We start from the raw sequence: 6,850 nt of genomic DNA, 5'->3' as shown, positions 1-6,850 counted from the left end.
CGTGGTCTTTCCTAGTGTCTCCTTTACCACATATAAACAAACCATTAAATTTCGAGGCTATGTGTTCCAGTTCCAAAATGTCATTCAATATTATTATTATGTAGTTGTTTTACATAAACATTAATTTCTGAGCCCTGAAAAATAACCAGCAATTCAGAACTTTAGGTTTTCCCCTCTACCATGTGATACAAAGAGCACAGCTTTAAAAACTGTAAAATATTTCCAGTTGGGGACAGAAGCAGACCCTTTCTGGCTGTCCTGCAGTGCTTCCAGCTCCGCAAATTTAAAAGCTATTTGCAGTTACTTCCAACTAGAAATATTTTTAGTGTCCACAACACTGGGTTACGATGAAAACTTATGTTTGGGGAAAGAAGATGGAAGACAACGTACAGAATGAAGAAGACAACTTATAAAAGGCATCGCGGGCATGCGCTAGTAGAATAGTCTCCTCCTTGAACTCATGTATAAAACCTTGACTCTCTGCTTTATTACATAATTGACTCTGCATATTTCACCAAACCATGATGGGTATTTTTTTATCCTAGTTTTTATTTTTCTATTTTATGAATTCTAAAATTCTTTTCGCAGGGCTATATAACCTATTAAGCGATAAATTTATGTGGGTAGAACTGTCATCCACTCAATACATTGATACACATCGAAGAAGAAAACAGTTACCTTATGAAATTTTAAATTAGGAAAATTCAGCAAAACATACAAAACTACAAAATATCAGTGAAATAATTTATACTAATTTTCATCCTACAGACAACATAGAAAAAAGTGGCACTCCTTGCTAAGCCATTTTACAAGCAGACAATTTAAGAGCATGTTGGAAAAGCTTACTTTAATTAAATGTTTACATATAATTATTTTTGGAAATTCACTTTCAACTTTTTTACCTCTCTGTTGAGTATTCTTATTCATTTATCAACCTAGGGCAGATATAAAATAAAGGATAGGAGGTAAAAAATATAAAGAATAGCATAGGGTAAACTCTCACTCGCCCCAAATACTATTTTGAATAGTCTAGCAGATGCAACAAGAAACTGGAAAATGTGTAACCATAATAGCAGCTCAGTTTTGCTCACATAACAGCACTGTGCTTGTAGCTTCATGGAAAGGGGCTGTGTGTATCTTCATTTGCCTGCCTTAGACTTTATTAAATAGCGGGTATAAGCTGGGCGTGGTGGTGCACACCTCTGATCCCAGTCCCAGGTGGACTGAGACAGGAGGATCGCGGCCAGCCTCAGCAACTTAGGCCCTCCACAACTTATCAAGACCCTGTTTCAAAATAAAAATAAAATAAAATAGGTCTGAGGGGATACAGAGGTGGAGTGCCCCTCGGGTCAATCCTTAGTACCACAAAAATAAGCAAATAAATAGCTGGTGTGGAAAAGATACTTAAAAATTCTTTATTGAATAAATTCATAAACAATATCCACACAGGTATTTAGTTGAGCCTGTCTTTCTTCCTTTTCTTTCTTTCTTCCTTTCTTTCTTTCTTCCTTTCTTTCTTTCTTCTTTTTTATACTGGAGATGAAACCCAGGGGCATCCTACCTCTGAGCTATACTCCGAGCCCTATTTTTATTTTGAAACAGGGTCTCACTAGGTTGATGAGTTTCACTACTTGTTTTTTTTTTTTTTTTGGTGGTACTGGGGGTGGAACCCAGGGGCTTTTCTACCTCTGGGCTATACTCCCAAACCTGTTTTATTCCAAAACTTTATTTGGAAACAGGGTCTCCCTAAGTAGCTGAGAGCCTCACTAAGTAGCTGAGGCTGGCTTCGAACCTATGTGATCCTCCTGTCTCAGCCTCCCAAGCGCGGGGATTACAAGCGTGCGCCAGCACACCCAGCTCACACATGTATTTTAATGACTGGCATTATTATGACATCTATTAGGGGACACGAATTTTTTGGCTTCTAAATAAACCAGTTGCTATCGCACCAAATAGTTGGTACACGATCAAGTCAGGAGGAGGCAATTTCGGGTAGTGCTGAAGAGTCCAGTACTAGTGAGCCAGGGAGGCTCAAGTTCGCATGCTCCTCAGCCACTGACTATGCTCTGAATCCTCTCTTCCTCATCTGTAAGATAACCCATAACGGCGCTTCACAGAGTGGAGAGTAAGTGGGATAACGTATGTGTAACAGCAGTGTTCCCAGCACAAGTACAGTCTGGCTTTTTTTCTTTTTGTGCTAAGACTTCATTCCCCATAAGAGCCTTTTACTGGCTCCATAGTACTTTTGTCCAGTGTATGCGAGGCCTTTTACCGTGCTGTTGGTAGACTGTGCCAAGCCAGCAAGAGCTGATTGTAGGCTCGGACTGATGGAAAGGCTTGGGAAGCCTCGCCCTAAGAGCGGTCCAGCCCAGTCTCCTAAGTGGCACATGCAGATGATAACTATATTTGGGGACTTCTATCTTTAGTAACTGGCCAGATTTTGGCAACACTTTGTAAGTTTCTCAGCTCAGACATTCCAGAAAGGAAGATAAACTTAAATCAGTAATGATACTAAAAGAGTCACGGGGGGAGGGAGTAAAGGTCTGCAAGGTCGTCTCCAATAAAGCCCATTGGTGACCTCAAGTCGGGGAGCGTAGTTCACTGTCTGCAGGATCTGAGAGAAGGTGCACAGAAATTAAAACGCGCTTGACCTTGAGCCGTAACCCAACCACCAATCTTTAAACATATCTTAAGCAGACCCTCCCAATCAGTGCATTTTCTCCCAGGGAGGAGACAGCTCATCATCTGAAGGGCACTCGAGCTAGAACAGAGTCCAAAGGGAAAGGAAACTTAGATTGCTTTGTAAAATTCCCTTCAGCTCACTCACTCATTGTCATTCAACAAACATCCACTGCCTCCCACATGCCAGAAGCTGCACTAGTTGCTGGGCGTATAGTAGTGGACAAAAGAGCTATTCTGGGAAGATATAGGTAATCACTCAAATGCATTTATAACTAGAAATTTAAATTCTTGTTTTGAAAAGATAGGCTGCTATGTATGAGACTAGCAAGGGAGTCCTAAATCAGATTTTGTGGAATCTGACATTTAAAATTAGACTAAAGAGGGCTAGGAGAAGTTGAGAGAAGAGGGGAAGAGAATGGTGGCAGAGGGGAAAGAATTCCAAGCCAAGAGAATAATGTGTCAAGTATCTCGGGCACCCATAAAGAAAGGCCAGCAGGGCTCAGTTTACACAGGAAGAGGAGAGCGGTGTAGAAAGATAAAGAAACAGGGCTCATGGAGACATTGTAAGCAGAGAAGTGACCTGATACAATCTGCGATCTCTTTTGGGGAGGTGGGTGAGGAGGAGGTACTGGGGGTTGAAGCCAGGTACCTGCTACCTGTGAACTACACTCCCGGCCCTTTTATTTTTTGTCTTGCCTTTTGACACAGGGTCTGGTTCAGTTGTTCAGGGTCTCACTAAGTTGCTGATGCTGGCATCAAACCTGCGATCCTCCTGTCTCAGCCTCCCAAGTACTGGGATTACCAGTGTGCTGCCACCTGCAATCTGCTGAAGTCGTCCTTTGCTACATAAATGGAAGTGGAGGGAGGCCAAATGGGGGAGACTGTGAGTGCATCGGTCTTTCAGCTGGAGAAGACCGGGGTCGTAGTCGTGAAGATACAGATGGAGTAGCTGTTGGCTTCAAGAAAAATTTAGGAGGCAAAAATATAACTTGGAGAGATGGATCAGAAGAAGAAGAAGGAGGGTTCAAGGATGACAGCCAGGAAGTGGGAGGTGTCATTTTCTGAGCTGAAAAATCCAGAGGAGATTGGAGGAGGAGATCAAGAGTCCAACTTTAAACAAGTTATCTTTACAACAATTTTTTGACAACTAGTTAGACATTTAGATTGAGGTCGAGAGATAGACTGAGACATGGGGAGCAGATTTGAATCAGAAAACAGATGTGGGGTAAATATAAATCTGAGACTTTATCAGCATAAAGGAAACCATCAGAGCCAGGCGTGGTGGCACGTGCTTATAATCTCAGCATTCGGGAGGCTGAGACAGAAGGATCACAGCTCGTGAACAGCCTCAGCGACTCAGGCTCTTTGCAACTCAGTGAGACCCTGTTTCAAAATAAAGAATGAAAAATAGTGCTGGGGGTGTAGCTTGGAGGTAGAATGCCCCTGGGTTTCATCCCCGGTACCACAAAAGATAACATACATACATACATACATACATACATACATACATACATAAGATGGTTAACTTGAGACAGTGCTAAGGCAATGGACGCACACTACCAGTTGGAGGTCTGATGGAGGGCAGAAAAGAGTAGATGAAACACCAGCACCTGTTGTGTTTCCAAAGGAAACCAGGAACCAACTTAAGTGAGGAGTACCCGCTCCCCAAGGCCGAGACTTGGCAACGGGACTAAGTTCTCAGCACCTTGACCAAGACTTCCTCTCCTCTGCTCTGAGCAAGATCCAGGTCATCGTCTGCACTGGCACCCACCTCTGTCTTATGTTTGCAGTTCAAAGTCTTTCGCCGAAATCCTTTTCTCTCTCTAGATATGGCAGTGCCATCAGCCAATGCCTTGTCAAGAGCCCGGGGTCCAACAGGCACAGTTCACATCCACATGGTCTTACATGATGCTGAAGGAAACATCTCAATAGTTCAGGACATTTTTCAGCAGCGAAGGAGGCTAATGCTTGTGAGTATTATAATTAATTATCAGGAGGAAAATCTAATTTCTCTCATCCCCAAGCTCTTAGTAAACCGTGGCAGGTTATTTATTCGTACACACTGGCTTATTCCCAGTAAGAAATAAGTGTGGATAAGAGAGAAAAAAGAGTGAGATGGCTTTTCCAGAGGTTTTCTTTCTTTCTGCTGAGAAGTGCTATGTAAAGGTTATTTAAAAATCCGGTTGAGTCTGATAACAAGTTACAGGACTTGGAAAACCACGTAAGTGTCTTTCAGCCTTCATCTCCTCATCTGTAAAACACAGAAACCAAACTCGATTTTGTCCAAACCTCCTCTGAGTTCTGTCCACACTATAAAACTAAACTCTATGGCTATTTTCCACCTACTTCAAACACAAGTCTGATCCCCAAACTGATAAGAGAGCCAGAAAGCATTGGCGGGCTCCGAGCCAGTGATTTGTACCAACACTTAACCCTCAAACCATCCGCCAGCATACTGAGAATGTTAGGTAAAACAAAAACATCGCTAATGTTTACGTCTTTGGGGATGAAAACTTCTTTAGTAACGGTCATTTGAGGTTTCACCCACAGGCTTTAAATATATCATCTCTCTGAGAAACCTAGGCTAAAAAGAAAGTAGATAGAGCAGGAGCAGGATAGGAGCGGAAAAGTAAAAAAAGAAATAGGATACGGCTTTTTATCTAGAAAGCGCGGTTCCAATTATAGAAGAACATTCTCTGTGATCACGCCGTAGTCTCAGGGTTCTCAGGACAGTGTCTCAGGCCACCAACGACAGAGCCGTCTTCATAATAAAAATAAAATTGTTGAGTGGGGTCATGGGAAATAGCATTTTTTTTTCCTTCCCACCTCATATATCCAAAGAACTTAAGCCAGGCGTGATGGTGCAGGCTTGTAATCCCAGCATTTGGGAGGCTGAGACAGGAGGATCCTGGTTCAAGGATGGCCTCAGCTTCTTAGTGAGGCCCTTTGCAACTCAGTGAGACCCTGTTTCAAAAATAAAGGATAAAAAATAGGGCTGGGGGTGTAGCTCGGAGGTAGAATGTTTCTGGGTTCCATTCCCAGAACTGCAAAAAACAAACAAACAAAAAAACCTTAAACCAGCAACTGAATAAGTGAATATCCATTATACCTGCAACTAGAAAAATACTGTTCCACAAGATTGGCGTAAAAAGGTCATGCATATATCATTTTTTAACTGCATGTGTAGATATGGCCTTTAGATGGCAGCTACTTATAGCCGGGCGTGGTGGCGCACGCTTGTCATCCCCGCGCTTGGGAGGCAGAGACAGGAGGATGGCGCAGGTTCGAAGCCAGCCGCGCTGGCTTAAGAGACCCAGTTTCCAAATAAAAATATAAAAAATAGGTGTCTGGGAGTGTAGCCCAGAGGTAGAAGGGCTTCCAGGAACCCCAGTACCACCAAAAATAAAAAAAAAACCAGAATGCTACTTATATAGAAAATGAGGCAGGAGAGATGAGAAATATGAAAAGTGCCATAACTTGTGGTCTTTGACACAAAAACATATACCTACCTAATACAGTTTTGATTTGGGTTGGGTTTGGTATAGAGAAATGAACCCAGGGATGTTCTATCTCTGAGCTATATTCCCAACCCTATTTTATTTTATTGCATTCTATTGTATTTTAAAACAGGGTCTCACTAAGCTGTGAAGAGAGAGGCGAAGTAGCTGAGGCTGGCGGCGATCCTGCAATCCTCCAGTCTCGGCTTCCCGAGTGCTGGGATTACAGGCGTGCGCCGTGCCACCCGGCTGCACACTTTGCTCTGAATGACATTGCTGGTGTGGGAAACATCCCACCCCGAAACATAAAAAGAATTCATCCCACCCCTGAACCTCTGCCAGTAAGCTCTCCTTTCTTAAGACAACTAATGTTACCATTTTATATACCTTTTCAGAAAGATTTTATAAAATCAAATGCTTTCATATATATATATATATATATATGTGTGTGTGTGTGTGTGTGTGTGTGTGTACGTGTATGTGTATGTGTATATGTATAATATTACATAATACATATCTATATTCCTCTCACTTCTGTTTTAATTCAAATGAAAACATGCAATAATATTTGTCTTTTTTGGTAATATTGTAGAGCTCATTTTTTTGTCAAAACAACATTCTTTTAGTCCTTGTGTTTGTGCATGTGTGCGTTTGTGTGTGTGTGCGTGTGT

The sequence above is a fragment of the Muscardinus avellanarius genome (assembly GCF_963383645.1).
Source record: "Muscardinus avellanarius genome assembly, chromosome: 20".
Lineage (NCBI taxonomy): Eukaryota > Metazoa > Chordata > Mammalia > Rodentia > Gliridae > Muscardinus > Muscardinus avellanarius.
This window is presented reverse-complemented; position numbering follows the sequence as displayed.